The sequence below is a fragment of the Papio anubis genome, chromosome X, assembly GCF_008728515.1.
Source record: "Papio anubis isolate 15944 chromosome X, Panubis1.0, whole genome shotgun sequence".
Lineage (NCBI taxonomy): Eukaryota > Metazoa > Chordata > Mammalia > Primates > Cercopithecidae > Papio > Papio anubis.
The window spans coordinates 89,769,509-89,789,092 of record NC_044996.1 but is presented as its reverse complement, the minus strand read 5'-3'; the positions used below and the strand labels follow the sequence as shown (position 1 = coordinate 89,789,092).

The following is a 19,584-nucleotide window of genomic DNA, read 5'->3' as shown; positions in this document are numbered from 1 at the left end:
GTGAAGTTCTGAGTTGACTGTTCTGGAGAGAAAGCCACTTTCTCCATGTCTGATGGAGCATGCATGCTTACTGGAACTTGGTGGTTCACCAGTTTGTTGTTTTGGCATCTTGGTCATTCTGTCAAAGTGCATGGGTAGCCAGGGCGCAGTCTGTGCTCGCTTTCACCTGGGCCCCGTCTGTTTTCCTGTGGTGCGTGTGGAAGGAGAGGTTTCACATGGAGTGTTTTAATTGGTGATTTGGCAACTGTGCCTTGGTTTGATACAGAGCTCTCTGGGGTCCTCAAGTTAAACTCTGGTGGTTGCCGGATATTCATCCAGAAAAATGAATGAGACAGTCGAGGACAAATTATTCCTGCCCTTTAGGGTCTCCATTCAGACATAAGAAAGCCTGACATGGGCCATCATACAGAGCCCATGTTGGGATGCAAAGCCATGACCGTGTTGCTCTAAAGGTTACATAATCTATCCATGCCGCTCGGTTTCTGGGCAGCAGCTTGGATCACAGTGCTCTCTGAATACTGCAACTGTTCTCTGTCTTTGCTTGTTACAAATCTTTCTGGATGTGTAGGCTGCACTGGGAACAGACAGAGTTTCATAGGACAGAAAATTTACCCCATGGGTAATGATTCCCACCATCAGGTGTATGTGAACCACTCTCACAAGAGGAAGGTCAATCTTGTGTGTGGGCCTGCACTCTCTGTGCATTATATGGAGAAGACTCACATGACCATGGAACAGGCATCACCCCGTTTCTTTCAATTGTCAACAAATGTGGGTCCTTTTTTCATATGTAGGTAGCATCGTGGGGTGCCTCTGGCCCTTCCTAGGGAAAACACGAGAAGAAAAGAATGCAGGAAGATCTGGACTGTGTCTTTAGGGTTGGCATTGAGACTCTGAGTTTCAGAGGTTCTCATTTTTAACCTTTAACTCTCTTCATGTCTGAAGTTTTTCCTGTCTTCGTCTGTGCTTGTATAGGTCCTCAGGCACATCCATGTATCCCTACCCATACTCACAAGTGTCTGCCCAGACACCTTTATTCACACCTGTGTCTGGTCTTCTAGGCTGCTCTCAGTGGGCAGTTTTTCAGGTTTCCGGTTCCCTCTTCATCTTTCTTGTCTCTTTCTGTCTGACTTCCCAGTATTTGCTGGCATAATGTTCAGGATGGGGTTGGGGTGTGGGCAGCGGGGAGCAGGGCAGCCTCCTGGCCTAACAGGCCTCTGTGCGGACGCGGTGGAGATCTGGGCTTATGGGACTGACTCTTTCTCCTGGCTGATGGCCCCCTCTGTGAGCCCACAGGAGGCCACTTGGGCTGCCAGCTGTCCACCTGAGGCACACTGCATTCCAGTTCACTCTCAACCTCATTGCTCACTCTGATTCTTTGTGCACTTTTGGAGGTTTTCTCCCTTCACTTTGTTCTTCGTTACTCTCTTTACTTTTCATCCACTTTTGTTTGGGGAGGTCACGATCAGCCTGGAAGTCAGGGTCGACTGGGCTAGGGAACACCCTTAGGGAAAACAGACTTATTTTTCCTAAGGAAATTGGAAGGACCCCAGCTGATCCCTGCAAGGAGTGATTGACATTTGCCTCCCCTTTCTGCCCTCTCTCCATATTGCTATTTGTGGCCGATTATCTCTTTTCCCTGATATACATTTCCTCCCCGTTTTTCATCTTCCTCTTTTGGGGGGTCCTTCCCCGCCTTGGCCTTGTAGGCTTGGGGCTCAGTGGTTCCTTGCAATCTGCTGATGACATCCTCAGGGCACTGTTCAGCCTGCACCTGTGTCCTCTGTAGCTCCTGCAGGCCTATTTGTGGATCAAAGCTTTTGATCACATTCAGGAAAGATCCCATTGACAAGAAGTTTCTCGGTTGTGTGTCCTTTAAGTGGGACGTGACCGGTGGCTCCCTGACACTCGTTGTGTACGTCTTCACACATTCAGGCCCCCTGAACTAGATCCTTCAGGAGAGATACAGTGGCATGGACCTCCCACTTTCTATTATTTTTCTCCTTCTGGTTTTTCTTCTCTTCTTACTCCTGTTCCTCTTCTTTATTCTTTCTCCTCTCCTCCTCCTCCTTCTTCTTTCTTCCCCTTCTCCTTCCCCTTCCCCTCCTTCTCCTCCTCCTCCTTCTTCTTTTCTTTTTCTCCTTTTTCTTTTCTTTTTCTCCTTCTGCTTTTCTTTTTCTCCTTCTTTTTCTTTCTCTCCTTCTTCTTTTCTATTTCTCCTTCTACATCTTTTTTCTACTTTTCTTTTTCTTCTACTACTTGTTCTTCTTTCTTTCTTTTCTTTTCTTTTCTTCTTTTTATTTTTTTTTTCACTTTCGGATTTCTGCGTGCAAGTGTTCTAGCAGATTGCTTCTTCTTCTCCTTGGTGATGGGGGATGTCCCTCTTCAGCTCTAGGCCTCAAGAAAGGCTTCACTTTTCTTCCTAAAAGAACAGCGATTAAGGTCACCAGTTCAGTCCTTCTTTTCCACCAAAAAGCTGCCCTCGTGTTACTTTTAAGTGAAATGTCATGGCAAACACACCCTGTACCTAGTACCTTATCGCCCACCGTTCTTTCCTGTTCTCCTTTTGGACTCTCTAAATGTGTAATCCTGAGTCAGTAGGAGCCTCAGCAATTCGTTATGTTGTTCCCCCATTGCCTTTCCTTCTAGTCAAGTCAGGTGAACAAAACGATACGTATTTCAGTGTGTACAGTCAGCCTGTCTCTGCCACATGCCAATTTGCCCACTCTCACTCACACAAGCAGGAACCCACAGACCACAGACACAGAACACATGCACGCACTCACAAGAAACCCCACAACCAGAAATGAAATCACAAATCCATACACACATGGAGATACACGCAGATGCAGACACAAACACACATGCAGACACACACATGCGGGCACACCGACACACAAAGTCACACATACACAACACAGACAAATAAACAGGTAACCTCACATGGGCACAGGGGTTTGGGTTCAAGCATTCTCACACTTAGAGCTAAACAAACATACAAAGCCACAGCATGAGACTGCATGCACTCTCTCATACAAGCTCTCAATCGCTGACAAGCAACGGGCCATGGGCAAGCATTTCTGGCTTCAGGCCTGGGTCCCCATGCCGTTGATTGGGCAACTTGGCTTTCTCCTGAAAATGAATGTGGGCATTCTTTTATCAGAAAGGCCACAGCAGTGGATGTGAAACTGGAGTGTCCTGGGTCAACCTGCTTAAAAACGGACTCCCCTTTCAGGTAGAGGCAGAGAGTCCTGTTGGGAGCCTTAGCCCTTTGTGATGTCATGGGAATCTGTAGTGTGTGGTGGCCTTTTTGAGTCCCTCTAAGCCACCATCTTCCCACCCCTGACTGTGTAAAAGCCAGGACAGCCTGTGCAGTGTCAGACTTGTGTGAGTTGCTGAGTGTGCTCTCTAAGGGATACACCTGCCTCAGGTCCTGTGGCTCCTGGTTGAACAGTCTGCCCATTCTGGTGACCTCCATCTGCCAGTCCAAGGAGGTAAACTCTACCTAGAGCTCCAGCCTTTGGGAGGACCCCTACTTCTGCAGTAAAACCTTGTGTAAGCCAGCTGAGTGACCAGCACCTTGTCCTGGAACAGCAGCCCTTTAATCCCAAGTCTCTTGTGGTGTCCCAGTGCCCATGATTATGTGTCATTTGTCTTTTACTTTCTGTAGGAGCAGGAGATGTGAAACCTGTAGAAGGCCAAAGGAAGGGCAAAGACTGTCTGTCTAAACAGGATTCCCTCAGGGTCTCCAGCCTACTGGTCCTTGGTCATTGGGACCTGTGAGTTTGGTGATCAACCTGGGACCAGGTGGCTGGTTCTTTTCTCTCCCCCGTCTTTTTCTCTTTCTCCTTCATATTTGCTTTTCTCACATTGGAAAAGACAGAGGCCTTCAGAGTGGAGGAGCAGGGTTACAATTGTACTTGGCATTTGTGGAGCCATACTGCCATCAAGTGGAAATCGTTTCTGGAAATAGGAGGCACCTGATCTCATGTGCTGAGGAAAGTTCAGGAGTGCCAGACAGATGTTGGTGTGGGGCCCCCAGTCTGAAACTGAGAGTACTCCTGTCTGGCCCATGGTCTATGCTCATTCCCAGGATAGAGCCCTGGCTCCACAGCTCTCTTTGTAAGAATGGACAGGCAGTGGCGGCCCACCATGGGTTCCCCTGGCAGCCCCCAGAGACTACTTGGCATGAGTTGCCCCACCCCAACATCCCAAAACTTCTTTGTTCCCAGGGAGGATAGGGTGCCCCTTGCCCCTGCGTGGTCCCAGCCAAGGGCACCCCTGAACCCTCCACAAAAGAGACCAGAGTAAATGGCCCCAGTCTCAGCCATCAGTGAACAGTGGTTTTTCTTAAAACCCATTTCAAGATGGGGAAACTCCACCCACTGGGCTGACTGGTCTTAGGGCTGCCAGACTGTTCTGTCCCCGGGCCTCTAGATTAGCTGCTTCTTCACAGAGTTCCAATAGCAGGTACACTTCTTTAAGGGCTCTGAACCCCGGTGGGGAAAACCCTGGCTTGGGCCTAGTCTACCCAGCCCAGCACATCCGCACTGATATCTATGCCTGGAAGAAGGCAAGTGTACTTGCAACCTGTTGTCATGTTAAGAAACACCTTCCGCTGGATGGCACTGTGGCTCCATAAATGTCAATCACCCCTTTTCCTTCCTCCACTTTGCCTTTCTTTCCTTCCTTTTGCTGCCAACCAAACAAAACAAACACCAAAAAACAAAGAAACAAAGAAACTGCCCTAGGAGCACCCACCTTATCTTCATCAGGGCTCCCCACCTATGTGGTTACTTTGGGGAAACTTGTAACAGTAGGAGTGATCTCTGCCTCTCTCCTACCTTCTGGATTCTTCTCTGGGCAGGGGGTCCCAGTAATCCAGAGGAACCACTTTTGCTGTGGATTTGTAGCACTGGGGGCAGTGTGAGCGGGTACGGTGGGAGGGGTGTGTGGGTGTTTAGGCCTGTGTGTGGGCCACTGCAGATTCTTCTATGAATCTGCACAGGCCTCCTCAGAAGGAGACCGGTGCCTGCCTAGGGAAAACATAGGAAGACAAGAATGCAGGAAGATCTGGACCATGTTCTTAGAGGTGGCAAGGTGACTCTGAGTGTCAGAAGTCCTCGTTTTTAACATTTAACTCCCATCCCATCTAACTTTTTTCCTGTCTTCATCTGTGCTTCTATATGTTCTCAGGCACATACTTGTATCCCCAATACTCACTGAAAGGTGTCTGCCTAGGCATCTCCATTCACACTCAGCTCCCCACATCTAGGTAACTCTCAATGGGCAGGGTTCTTCAGATTCCCAGTTTTCTCTTGTTCATTTTTGTTCTCCCTTTCTGTCTGGCTTCCCAATATTTGCTGGTGGAATGTGTGGGATGGTGTGGGGGTGGGGGCAGTGGGGAGCAGGGCAGTCTGTTGACTCCACTGGCTTCTGTGTGGACCCAGTACAAACCCTGGCCCAAGGGTCTGATGCTTTTTTCTGGCAGGTGACTCTTCTTGTATGATGGCACAAAAGGCCATTTGGGCAGCCACCTTTCTACCTGGGACATCCAGCATTTCAGTTCACTCTCATCCTCATTGTGTACCCTGATTCTTTGTGTACTTTTGTAGTTTTTCTTCCTTCACTTTTTTCTTCTTCACTCTCTTTGCTTTTCATCAATTTCTGGTTTGGGGAGGTCAGGATCAGCCTGCAAAATCAGGGTCGGGTGGGCACAGGAATGCCCTTAGGGAGAGTAAGCCTTTTCCTAAGGAAATCAGAAGGACCCTGGCTGATCCCTGGGGGTGTAAGCAGCATCCTCCTCCCCTATCTTCCTTCTCTCAGTATTGCCATACGTGGCTCATTACCTCCTTTCTCTGGTATCCATTTCCTCCCCGTTTTTCATCTCTCCTCCCACCCATTTCTGGGGTACTTCCCTGCCTAGGCCTTGTAGACTAGAAGCTCGTGGCCCCTTGCAGTGCGATGACATCTGGAGGGCATGGCTCAGCCTGCACCTCTGTCCTCTGTAGCTTCTCTAAGCCTACTTGTAGATCAAAGCCCTTGATACCACTCGGAAGAGAACCCATCAACAAGAAGTTTCTTGGTGTTGTGTCATTTCACCGGGACGTCACTGGTTTCTCCTTGCCACTTGTTGTGTATGTCACCATGCAGTGAGACACCCCTGAACTAGATCCTTCAGGACAGCTCCTGTGGCATGAAGCTGCCACTTCTTGTTCTTGTTGTCTTTCTGATTCTTCTTCCTCTTCCTCCTCTTTTTTCTTTGTCTTTTTCTTCTCCTTCTTCTCTTTCTCCTTCTCCTTCTCATTTTTCTCCTCTTTCTTCTTATTCTCTTTTTCCTTTTACTTTTGGCTCTTGGCGGGTCAAGCATTACGCTGAGACTGCTTCTTCCTCTGCTCCTGGTGATGCAGGATGCCCCTTCGCAGAATGAAAGTGAGAAAGGCCTCATTTTTGTTCTTAAAGGAGCAGAGATGAAGGTCACCAGTTCAGTCCCTCTGGTGCTCCACAAAGATGCCCATGTGTTACTTTTCATGAAATGTCACCATGAACCCACTCCTTAACCTGTTCCTCGTGGCTCACCGTTCTTTCCTATTCTCTTTGTGGATGCTCTAAATGTGTAATCCTGAGCCAGTAGAAGCCTCAGCATGTTGTCCCCCTTTGCCTTTTCTTTCAATCCAGCCATGTGAACACAACGATCCAGATTTCAGTGTGTACAGGCAGGCTGTCTCTCCCATGTGCCCATTTGCCTACTCTCACTCACACAGGCAGGTACCCAGAGACAACAGACGCAGACACAATCACAGGCGCTCAAAGGGAACCCCCCAACAACCACAAATATAATCACAAACACACATGCACAGGGAGATACACAGACACAAACATATACACTAACACATGCACACACGCACAAACTCATAGACACACATGCACACACACACACACACAAATCCTCACACAGGCACAGGGTTGTGGGCCCAAGCATTCTCCCACACAGATGCACACACACATGCGTCGCCACAGGCACGAGACTGCCCACGAACTCTCCCATAAAGGCTGTCTGTCGGCCACAGGCAATGGGTTATGGGTGAGGATTCGTGGCTCCAGGCCTGGGTCACTATACTGTTGATTGGGCAACTAGGGCCTTCTCCTGCCAATGAATGTGGAAGTCTGTTATCAGATAAGCCCCAGCAGCCAGTGTGAAACTGGAGCCCCCTGGGTCAACCTGTTTAAAAAGGGACCACACTTTGGGTAGAGGCAGAGAGTCCCCTTGGGACCCTTGGCCCTCTGTGATGCCATGGGAATCTGTGTTGCATGGTGGCCTTCACCAGCTCCCCTAAACCACCCTCCTGTCACCCCATTCCCCCTCACACCCCATGTGAAAGCCAGGGCAGCCTGCACAGAGTCCAACTTGAGTCAGTTGCTGAGTATCCCCTCTGAAGGAGACTCCTGCCACATGCCTTGTGACTGCCTGTTGAGTCATTCGCCCGTTTTGGTGACCTCCATGTGCCAGCCCAAGGTGGTAAACTCTACCTGGAGCTCCTGGCCCTGGGAGAGCCACCAGTCCTGCAGCAAAACCTTGGTTAATTCAACTGGGTGACCAGCACCTTGTCCTGGGGCGGCAGCCCCATGATCCCAGTCTTCCTGTGGTTTCCCAGTGGCCATGATTACGTATCATTTGTCTTCTATTTTTCTGCATGAGCATGAGCCATGAAACCTGGAGAGCGCCAAAGGAAAAGCAAAGGCTGGCTGCATAAAGAGGATTCCCGCAGTGTCTCGGGCCTACTGGTCCTAGGTCATAGGGTCCCTTAAGTTTGGTGGTCAACCTGAGACCAGGTGGCTGGTTCCCTTTTGTCCTCCCTGTCTTTTTTTGTTTCTCTTTCCCTTTTCTTTTTTCACATTGGAAAGGGTGGAGGCTGTCGGACTGCAGGGGCAGAGTTAAGCTTGTAGTTCGTGTTTGTAGAGCCATACTGCCATGGAGCGGAATCTGTTTCTGGAAACTGGAGGCAGCTGGGCACTAGTGCTGGAGAAATCCCGGGAGCACGAAAAAGATGGTGGCGGCGTGGGGCCCACAGGCTGAAGCCGGACGAGAGAGGAACTCCTGGCTGGCCCTTTGCCTTTTCTCATTACCAGGATGGCGCCCGGGCTCCACAGCCCTCTCCGAAAAAAGGGCAGGAAGGGGCGGCCCTCCATGGGTTCCCCTGTCCATCTCCAGGAATTGCCGGGCAGGAGTCGTCCCGCGCACAGCACCCCAAAGCTCCTTGGTTCACTGGGAGGACAGGGGACCTCTGGCCCCAGCGTGATTCCAGGCAAGAGCACCCCAGAACTCCCCACAAAAGAGACCCGTGTAAGCGACCCCAGTCTCAGCCGTCACTAGTCAGTGGCTTCCCTTAAGCCCACCTCAAGATGGCTGCCGGGGCACCTCCGCCGCCTGAGCTGACTGGTCTTGGGGCTGCCTGGCTGCTCTGTCCCTGGGCCTCTAGATTAGCTGCTTCTCCATGGGGTCCAAATGGCAGGCAGACTTCCTTCAAGGGCTCGGAACCGCGAAGGGGGAAACCCTGGCTTAGTCAGAGTCCACCCAACCCGACATATTCTCCCTGGAGTCTGTGCCTGTCAGAAGGCAAGTGTTCCTGCAGCCTGTCGTGTTCAGAAACAACTGCCTCTGGATGGCAGTGTGGCTCCAGAAATGGCAGTCACTTATTTCCCTTGCCTTTCTCTTTCTCCTTTTGCTTCCGACAAAACAAAACAAACAACAATCAAATAAAATAAAACAAAAAGAAAAGAAACAAAGAAACCGGCCAAGGAGCACTCACCTCACCTACAGCAGGACTCCCCACCTACGTGGTCTCTTTGGGGAAACCCGCAACAATCGAAAGGCTCTCTGCCTCCCTCCTTCCCTCTGGATTCTCGGGCAGTGGTCCCAGTGAATTAGAGGAGCCTATCCTCAAGAAATCCCACCCTTGGGACTGTGGCATGGTGGGGATAGGTCACACTGGGGGCAGTGTGAAGGTACAGTGGAAGGGGTGTGTGAGTGCGTGGGCTGCTTGTGGGCCACTGCTGATTACTTCTCTGAATTTGCACAAGCCTCATAAGGAGACCAGGCTGCCTGCTTGTGCGCAGCACACTTGTCAATAGGCAGCACACTCTTTCTTGGGGAAGGGACAAAAGCTTGGATCAAAGCAGCCAGGTCCAACAGGTGTCCATAGATTGTTGACCCTTCTAGCAGAAGGGAGTCGGGCAGGGTGTCTGTATTCTCTGATGGTAGTTTGTATTTCTGTGGGATCAGTGGTGATATCCCCTTTATCATTTTTTTATTGCATCTATTTGATTCTTCTCTCTTTTCTTCATTAGGCTGGCTAGCAGTCTATCTATTTTTTTGATCTTTTCAAAAACCGGCTCTTGGATGCATTGATTATTTTTTGACGGGTTTTTCCTGTCTCTGTATTCTTCAGTTCTGATCTGATCCTAGTTATTTCTTGCCTTCTGCTAGATTTTGAATTTGTTTGCTTCTGCTTCTCTGTTTCTTTTAAATGTGATGTTATGGTGTTGATTTTAGATCTCTCCTGCTTTCTCTTGTGGGCATTTAGTGCTATAAATTTCCCTCTACACACTGCTTTAAACGTGTCCCTGGGATTCTGGTACGTTGTGTCTTTGTTTTCATTCGTTCAAAGAACATCTTTATTTCTGCTTTCATTTCATTATTTACCAAGTAGTTATTCAGATGCAGATTGTTCTGTTTTCATGTAGTTGTACAGTTTTGAGTGAGTTTCTTAATCCTGAGTTATAATTTAATTCACTGTGGTCTTAGAGACTATTTGTTATAGTTTCCGTTTTGCATTTGCTGAGGAGTGTTTTACTTCCAACTGTGTGGTCAGTTTTAGAATAAGTGCAATGTGCTGCTGAGAAGAATGTATATTCCATTGATTTGAGGTGGAGAGTTCTGTAGATGTCTATTAAGTTCACTTGGTCCAGAGCTGAGTTCAAGTCCTGGATATCCTTGTAAATTTTCTTTCTCATTGATCTGTCTAATACTGACAGTGGGGTGTTAAAGTCTCCCACTATTTTTGTGTGGGAGTGTAAGTCTCTTTGTAGGTCTCTAAGAACTTGCTTTATGAATCTTGGTGCTCCTGTATTGGGTGCACATATATTTAGTATAGTTAGCTCTTCTTGTTGCATTGATTTCTTTACCATTATGTAATGTCCTTCTTTGTCTCTTTTGATCTTTGCTCATGTAAACTCTGTCTTATCAGAGACTAGGATTGCTTTTTTTTTGCTTTTTTTCCCCTGCTTTATTTTGCTTTCCATTTGCTTCGTAAATATTCCTCCATCCTTTTATGTTGAGCCTATGTGTGTCTTTGCACATGGGATGGGTCTCCTGAATACAGCACAGCAATGGGTCCTGACTCTTTATCCAATTTGCCAGTCTGCGTCTTTTCTTTGGGGCATTTAGCCCGTTTTCATTTAAGGTTAATATTATTGTGTGTGCATTTAATCCTGTCATTATGATGCTAGCTGGTTATTTTGCCTGTTAATTGATGCAGTTTCTTCAGCATGTTGATAGTCTTTACAATTTAACATTTTTTTGCAGTGGCTGGTACTGGTTGATCCTTTCCATGTTTCGTGCTTCCTTCAGGAGCTCTTGTAAGGCAGGCCTGGTGGTGACAAAATCTCTCAGCATTTGCTTGTCTGTAAAGGATTTTATTTCTCCTTTGCTTATGAAACTTAGTTTGGCTGAATATGAAATTTTGGGTTGAAAATTCTTTTCTTTAAGAAAGTTGAATATTGGCCCCACTCTTTTCTGGCTTGTAGGATTTCTCCCGAGAGATCTGCTATTATTCTGATTGTCTTCCCTTTGTGGCTAACCCAACCTTTCTCTCTGTCTGCCCTTAATATTTTTTCCTTCATTTCAACCTTGGTGAATCTGATGATTATGTGTCTTGGGGTTGCTCTTCTCAAGGAGTATCTTTTTGGTGTTTTCTGTATTTTCTGAATATGAATGTTCGCCTGCCTTGTTAGGTTGGGGAAGTTATCCTGGGTAATATCGTGAAGAATCTTTTCCAACTTGGTTCCATTCTCCCCGTCACTTTCAGGTGCACAAATCAAATGAAGTTTTGGTCTTTTCACATAGTCCCATATTTCTTGGAGGCTTTGCTCGTTTCTTTGGTCTCTTTTTTCTCTAATTTTGTCTTCTTGCTTTATTTCATTGAGTTGATCTTCAATCTGTGATATCCTTTCTTCTGCTTGATTGATTCAGCTATTTATACCTGTGTATGCTTCACAAAGTTCTCCTGCTGTGTTTCTCAGTGCCATTAGGTCCTTTATCTTCCTCTCTAAACTGGTTATTCTAGTTAGCAATTCATGTAATCTTTTTTCATCTAAACTAGCTTCCTTGCATTGGGTTAGAACATGTTCCTTTAGCTTGGAGGAGTTTGTTATTACTCACCTTTTCTTTTTTTTTTTTTTTTTTTGAGATGGAGTCTCGCTCTGTCGCCCAGGCTGGAGCGCAGTGACCAGATCTCAGCTCACCGCAAGCTCTGCCTCCCGGGTTTACTCCATTCTCCTGCCTCAGCCTCCCAGGTAGCTGGGACTACAGGCGCCCGCCACCTCACCCGGCTAGTTTTTTGTATTTTTTAGTAGAGATGGGGTTTCACCGTGTTAGCCAGGATGGTCTCGATCTCCTGACCTCGTGGTCCACCCGTCTCGGCCTCCCAAAGTGCTGGGATTACAGGCTTGAGCCACTGTGCCCGGCCTTACTCACCTTTTCAAGTCACTTCTGTTAATTTTTCCAAATCATTCTCAGTTTTGTTCCTTTGCTGGCGAGGAGTTGTGATTCTTTGGAGGAGAAGAAATGTTCTGGTTTTTGGAATTTTCAGCATTTTTATGCTGGTTTCTCCCCGTCCTCACGGATTTATCTACCTTTGGTCTTTGAAGTTGGTGATCATCAGCTGAGGTCTCTGATTGAATGTCCTTTTTGTTGATGTTGATACTATTCCTTTATGTTTGTTAGTTTTTCTTCTAACAATCTGGCCCCTCTGCTGCAGGTCTGCTGGAATTTTCTGGAGGTCCACTCCAGACCCTGTTTGCCTGGCTATCACTAGTGGAGGCTGCAGACCAGCAAAGATTGCTGCCTGTTCTTTCCTCTGGAACCTTTGTCCCAAAAGGACACCTGCCAGATGCCAGCCAGAGCTCTTCTGTATGAGGTATCTGTCGGCGCCTGCTGGGAAGTGTCTCCCAGTCAGGATACACGAGTGTCAGGGACTCACTTGAGGAGCCAGTCTGTCCGTTATCAGAGCTTGAATGTTGTGGTGGGAGATCTGCTGCTCTAGTCAGAAGTACCAGGCAGGGATGTTTACGTCTGCTGAAGCTGCACCCCCAACCGCCCCTTCCCCCAGGTGCTCTGTCCCAAGGAGGTGGGGTTTTATTTATAAGTCCCTGACTGTGGCTGCTGCCTTTCTTTCAGAGATGCCCTGTGCAGAAAGGAGGGAATCTGGAGAGGCAGGTTGGCTGCAGTGGCCTTGCTGAGCTGCGGTGGGCTCCACCCAGTTCAAACTTCCTGGCAGCTTTGTTTACACTGTGAGGGTAAAACCGTCTACTTAAACCTCAGCAATGGCAGATGCCCCTCCCCCCACCAAGCTCCAGCATCCCAAGTCAAACTCAGACTGGTGTGCTAGCAGCGAGAATTTCAAGCCAGTAGGTCTTAGCTTGCTGGGTTCCATGGGGTTGGGACCCGCCGAGCCAGACCAGTTGGCCCCCTGGCTTCAGCCTCCTTTCCAGGGGAGTGAATGGTTTTGTCTGACTGGACTTCTGGGTGCCACTGGCGTATGGAAAAAAAAAAAAAACAAAAAAAAAACACTTCTGTGGCTAGCTTGGTGTCTGCCCAAATGGCCATCCAGTTTTGTGCTGGAAACCCAGGGTCCTGGTGGCATGGGTACCGGAGTGTATCTCCTGGTCTGCGGGTTGTGAAGACCATGGGAAAAGTGCAGTATCTGGGCTGGAGTGCATGGTACATTCCCTAATGGCTTCCCTTGGCTAGAAGAGGGAATTCCCTGACGCCTTGCACTTCCCTGGTGAGGTGACACCCCCACCCTGCTTTGGCTCACCCTCCTTAGGCTGCACCCACAGTCCAACCAGTCCCAGTGAGATGAAGCTGGTACCTCAGTTTGAAATGCAGAAATCACCCATCTTCTGCGTTGATCTCGCTGGGAGCTGCAGACTGGAGCTGTTCCTATTCCACCATCTTGCCAGCCTCCCACTTTTTTTTATCTTCACTGTCTTTACTTTTAGTCCACTTGTGGTTTGGGGAGGGTTGAATGGGCATGGACACATAACCAGGGAGAACATGCTTACTTTTCCTAAGAAAATTAGATGGACCCTGTCTGACCCCTGAAGTGCATAATCAGAATCTCCCTCCTCTTTCTGCCCTCTCTCCCTATTTGCCATAGGTGGCTGATTACCTCTTTTTTGGGGGGTCTGGTTTCTCCCCCTTTTCATCTCTCCTCCCATGTCCAGGGTCCTTCCCTACCTTGGCCTTGTGTACTAGGGACTTGGTGGCCACTTGAAGTGTGCTGATGACATTCAAAGGGCAAGATTTTGCCTGCACCTTTGTTCTCTTTTGCTCCTGCAGGCCTACTTGTGGATCAGAGCCCTTGATCCCACTCAGAAAGGACCCCATCGATGAGAAGCTTTTCAGTGGTGTGTCTTTTCACCTGGATGTCACTCGTGTTTCTTTGCCACTTGTTGTGTATGTCATCATGCAGTGATACACCCCTGAACTAGATCCTTCAGGACAGCTGTGGTGGCATGAAGCTGCCACTTGTTCTTTTTCTCCTTCTATTTCTTTGTTCTTCTTCTTCCTTTTTCCTTTCACTTTCAGCTCTCTGCGGGACAAATGTTCTATCCAGACTGCTGCTTCTTCTGCTCATTGGTGATGGGTGTGTCCCCTTGCAGCACCAGGCCTGGAGGGAGGCTTCCCTTTCATTCTTAAAGGAGCAGAGATGAAAGTCACCAGTTCAGTTTCTCTGGTGAACAATGAGAACAGTTGGACACAGGGTGGGGAACATCACACACCGAGGCCTGTTGTGGGGTAGGGGTAGGGGGGAGGGATAGCATTAGGAGATATACCTAATGTAAATGACGAGTTAACGGGTGCAGCACACCAACATGGCACATGTATACATATGTAACAAATCTACACGTTGTGCACATGTACCCTAGAACTTAAAGTATTAAAAAAAAAAAAAAAAAGAGAGAGAGAGAGAGCCACCCAGGTGTTACTTTTAAGTTCAATATCATCGTGAATTCATGAATTTTCCAGTACCTCTTGGCTCGTTGTTTGTCCCCATTCTCCTTGTGGACTCTGTAAATGTCCAATCCTGAGCCAGTGGGAGCCTTGGCAAGTTGTGTCCTGTTGCCTTTCTTTCCAGTCCAGCCATGTGAACACAACAACGATTCACATTTCAGTGTGTACAGGCAGGCTGTCTCTGCCACGTGCCCATTTGCCCACTCTCACTCATACAGGCAGACGCCCACAGACCACAGACAGAGACACACACACACGCACTCTGAAGGGACTCCACACCCCGAAATGTAACCACAAACACACAAGCAGAGACACAAGAAACCTCACACGGGGCACAAGGGTGTGGGCCCAAGTGTTCCCCCACACAGACATGCACGTAAACATACCACCACTGGCATAAGACTGCCCACAAACTCTCCCATACAGGCTCTGAATCACCACTTGCGATGGGCATGCTTTTCTGTCTCCAAGACTGGGTCATCATGCCATTGATGGGGTAACTTGGGCCTTCCTTTGAGAATGAATGCAGGAAGTCTGTTATCAGATAGGCCCCAGCAGTGGGTGTGAAACTGGAGCTTCCTTGGTCAAACTGCTTAAAAACTTACACTCAGAAAGGATCCCATTGTCACAAAGCTTCTTGGTTGTGTGTTTTCTCGTGGGGATGTCACTGGTGTCTCTTTGCCACTCCTGTTCGTTGTCATTGCTTCTTCTCAGTCTGATTCTTTTGTCTTTCTTTTTTTGTTTTTCTTTTTTTACGTTCACTGCTTTACATTGATCTTAACATAATTGGTATCAGTTTCATTTTTTTTTCTTTCGTGTTTTTCAATTTCTTCTTTTACTTTTTTATTTAGTACTTTCAGATTGTAATTGATTTTTGTATTTTCTTTCTATCATTTTTTCTGGACCAAAGGTAGTCATTTTAGGTGATGAATTTTTCTTCCCAGTGGTGGATTCATAGTGATATTTTATCTTCTTTTAATTTCATGGTTTTTGAGTCTTTTTTTATTGAGTTGTTTTTTAGTGGTTACTGAATGGCTTTATTGAGTGTTATATGAAATATTTTTCTCCATTTATTTTACTCTAACTTTTTTTTCATGGCTTTTCAGGGCATTTAAGGAACTTAGTTTTATTAAAGTTGATTATGTATCAATGAGGGATTATTAAGTTGTTATTTTGGAAAGATCATTTCTCTTTTGCATTGTATGTTTTAATTTTCTTTTGCTTATTGTTTAAGTGACCCAAGTTATGAACCACATTATTATTATTATTATTTTTTTGAGAAGGAGTCTCACTCTATTGCCCAGGCTGGAGTGCAGTGGTGTGACCTCGACTCACTGCAACCTCTACCTCCCAGGTTCAACCGATTCCCCTGCGTCAGGCTCCTGAGTAGCTGGGACTACAGGTGCATGCCACCATGTCCAGCTGATTTTTTTGTACTTTTAGTAGAGATGGGGCTTTACCATGTTGGCCAGGATGGCCTCCATCTCTTCACCTCGTGATCTGCTCACCTCGGCCTCCCAAAGTGCTGGGATTGCAGGCGTGAACCACTGCAAGCGGCGAACCACATCTTTTCTTTTGCTGTTCACCTTAGACTCTTGATCATATTTTGGGGTATTTCTTTTTTTTTAATTTGATCAAATGTGATAGTAAGAAATGTCATATTTTGTGTCATTAATAGCTAATAGAGAATATATTTTTGTAATATATATTTAACCTTTACCTCATTCTATAATACTTTTTATATTTCTGTCTTATCTTATACACAATTTTTACTACATTGAGAAATTTATTCTTAAAGTAGTGATAAATCAACTCATTTTAATATAAATTCATGATTTTATAGATTATATGACTTGGCTTAAATAGATCTTTCTGAGAAATCAGGAAAGTTTGAAAATCATCAACAAATTATGCTTTGATAATGAAAATATTTTAATAAAAATGCTAAAAACACTTAATTTTAAACCAAAACACAGTATAGCATCTGGTAAAGAGATTTAAACCTATGTTGCAAAGATTATTAAAATCATTCATATACAATGACCCTTTATAGAGATTCATTTAAATGAAATTTTATTTTTCTGCATCAAAATGAGGAGATAATCATGACTAAGAAATTTTGGATTACTAAATTCTTAAAAAATTGTCCACTTTTATAATTCTATTAAGGTACAATAAATCAAACATATGCCATATTTTCTGTATCTTTTGTAGAAATTTAAAGTATGACAACACGCTCCTGTTATGATTGATGTTTGAAAAATTGTTTACTACAACATTTGAAATAGTAATCCACAAACTGTTTAACTTTTTTATTATACCAGCTGAGAATATATTTGCATAGTTGTGAAAACAATTGGAAACTGTCTCAGTTCTGTTCATTTTGAGAAATACTATGTTTTGGTGGACCCATCTGGTGGAATTTTGTGCAGATATTTTAAAAATATTTAAGTTTATGTGGTTACTATGAGATATTATTAAATAAATAAAACATGTCTGGAGTAATGTGTATAATACAAACTTATTTTGTGTAACAACACACAGAAAGAGTTACATGTTGGTAAGTATATATGTCTTTGATTGGTTATGGAAAAAATTATTAGGCATTTATTCCATACTTTTAACATCTTTTAACTTCCACAGATTTAGAATTGTTTTTCTGGAAGAAATTGTTAATTTTCTCTTTTATACATTTTATATTGTTTTCCTCATTTTAATGCCTTTGTATTATATTTCTAAATACAATTTTCTTTTATAAAACATGCAAACTTTATATGAAGAAAAACATCATAAGTAAACTTAAAGACTATTTATATACAGTATGGTTCCATTTAAAAGATAGTTAATGGATGTCATTAATTCCTAGAATATATAATACACTTTTTTATGTTAATACAGAAACAAAGCCTGATAGAAATATAGTCAAAGAACAGGCAATTCATAGAAGACAAAAAATATATGGCCAATAATAATAACAAATATAGTTGACTTTAATATTAGGTCATCATATTTGCCACAATCGAAAGTCTCCAGAATTCTCAGTTTTAGAAAGGATTTGGTTAAATATCTATACTCTATAAAATTATACACTTCTAAAGTATTTTATCTGTATCATAATTTTAATGTTTGTAAGTTTTAACTTGTGTTTTATTTGTAGAATATATGGAAATAATTCTACAGATGAACAAATTGGCTTTATTGTTTGTAATAAAAATGTTGCAATCATATTAAATGTCTTTCAACAGAATGATTTTAAAATTATACTGTAATACAATGCAATATTTTGAAACCATTGAAATATTGAGACTGATCTATTTTTATATTAAAAATTATTAAGACATTTATAAAAATAAAAACAAATTGCAGAAGTGCATGCTAGGATGATCTAATTTATATTATAAACTCCAAATCTAAATTATTATGTAATTATAAATACTATGTATGTGTACATTTAAATAGAAATAAAAAGGTCTAGAAAGAAGTGATACCTATGTTTTCTTATGGAAATAGGAGAAAGACTGAGGAATGGTAAAAGTTCAGCAGTAAGAAGAATTCTGTCTATGTTGTTTGAATTATATACAGTTAGATTTTATTCATGTATTTATTCATGTATTATTTGTGTAAATAAATAAATATAAAATTTCCAAGGAATATAGCAGTTTGTCAAGGGGCTATGAGGGAACAATAAGCCTGACTGATCAGTTTTGGAAGCCTAATAAAACATGAGTAACAGCAGTAGACATCCCTGTACTTTTTGGGGGAGAAATATGCCTAGGATAATAGAAACATCTAGTCCACCTAACACATAAATTATTTTGCATTCAAATACATTAGATACCAACAAGATGCAGGTTATCATCATTGTATGCCTTTGATTTAATATTTATTAAGCACTCATCGAATAATTTTGCATTCTCTTTAACCTGCTTAATAGGGAAAGTGAGGTGTTTTCTGCTCAACAGACATATCTGACCCGTATGATCATGGAATTTCTCATTATAAGTCAATAAACTTTTGTTCTCTTTCTGTATCTTTCAGTCTTATGAACAAGCATGATTTCACTACCTGAATTTCGATGAATTATAAGACATGGGCAAGATCGGGTTGTAAGACCTCTGCGATTTAAGGCCATGGCCTGGATCATGGTGAACTTACCAAAGCAAATAATGCCTGTGAGATGGTCCTGCAGCAGCCAACCAGTGCGATCTTTTGGTGACATCCAGTTCTTGTTGTATAACTTTATATTCCTATAAATCCATTAAGGCCCCAATAAAGTTTGTCTCTAAGTGCTGTGTTAGATCTATATGACTACATGTAGTAAATTGTGAAATTTAAGTAAATATTTTATAAGAACTCCATATATATAAAGCTTTACTAAAATTGGTGTTGAAATATGACCTTCTTCCTACATTTATTCATTTATTTATGTCTATTTGTTCATTTATTTCAGTGAAAAATACAAGAAAAGAGAGGAAGGTCAAATCCAAGAAAAGAATTAAGTTTCCAGTACACTTTCTTTACCTTGCTGTCAATTTTTTCATGGAATCTACATCTTTTTATGCTAATCCTCATCATAGTATTTTACATCTTAACTATTTTTTTCTTACTAAAATGGTTAGTGGTCTTGTTTTTTTATAATTTTCTACTTTCCTTCTAAAATGCTTAGTATTGAACAAATAGAATATCCTAATTAAAAACAGTAATAAATATTATGGTGAAAAAATACAAGTAAATTGGAAAAACATTAGATAGCAGCTTTCAATATTTCATATAGTTCATAAATTTTTCAGGAATTAGAGGGTTATAGAAAAAAATTTATAGACTATAATAATTACCAGGGATATAAAAAATAAAACTTCTACCTCCGAATTGTAATAAAAGATAAACAGATTCAAAAGCATATATTATATCTGAAAATGTCAGATAAACTTGGCCTATAAATTAAAATATAATAATACAATTTGTTCAAATAAGTAATTAAAGCTGACATTATAAAATGAATATTTAGGGAGATTGCGAAACCTGAATATTTTACACAGTCCTCTGAAATTAGTCCCTAGTGTCAGAATTAAAGAATCTGAAAAATCACAAATGGAGGTATGGTGACATTTACGTATATTCTAGAGTTATGTTATGCACACTTAATAAATTATAGACAATTATTTTAAAGATAGTATAATATTACTAATCACACATTAGAGTTTTAAGACTTTTGAGCCAGCCTGAACATCACAAACAGTAATCACAGACTTCTTTAAACTGACATCTGGTGAAAGGCATTTTATGCA

At 43.6% G+C, this 19,584-nt stretch overlaps 1 protein-coding gene across 1 annotated transcript in view; it reads left to right on the top strand.

Moving 5' to 3' along the window:
* Positions 1 to 18,693, top strand: part of NBDY (negative regulator of P-body association) — a 69,317-nt gene extending 50,624 nt beyond the window's left edge. Inside the window, exon 3 of the mRNA XM_021932545.2 lies at positions 18,335 to 18,693. The gene's annotated coding sequence lies outside the window, so the exon portion shown is untranslated. The remainder of the gene's footprint in view (positions 1 to 18,334) is intronic.
* Positions 18,694 to 19,584: the final 891 nt, after the last annotated feature.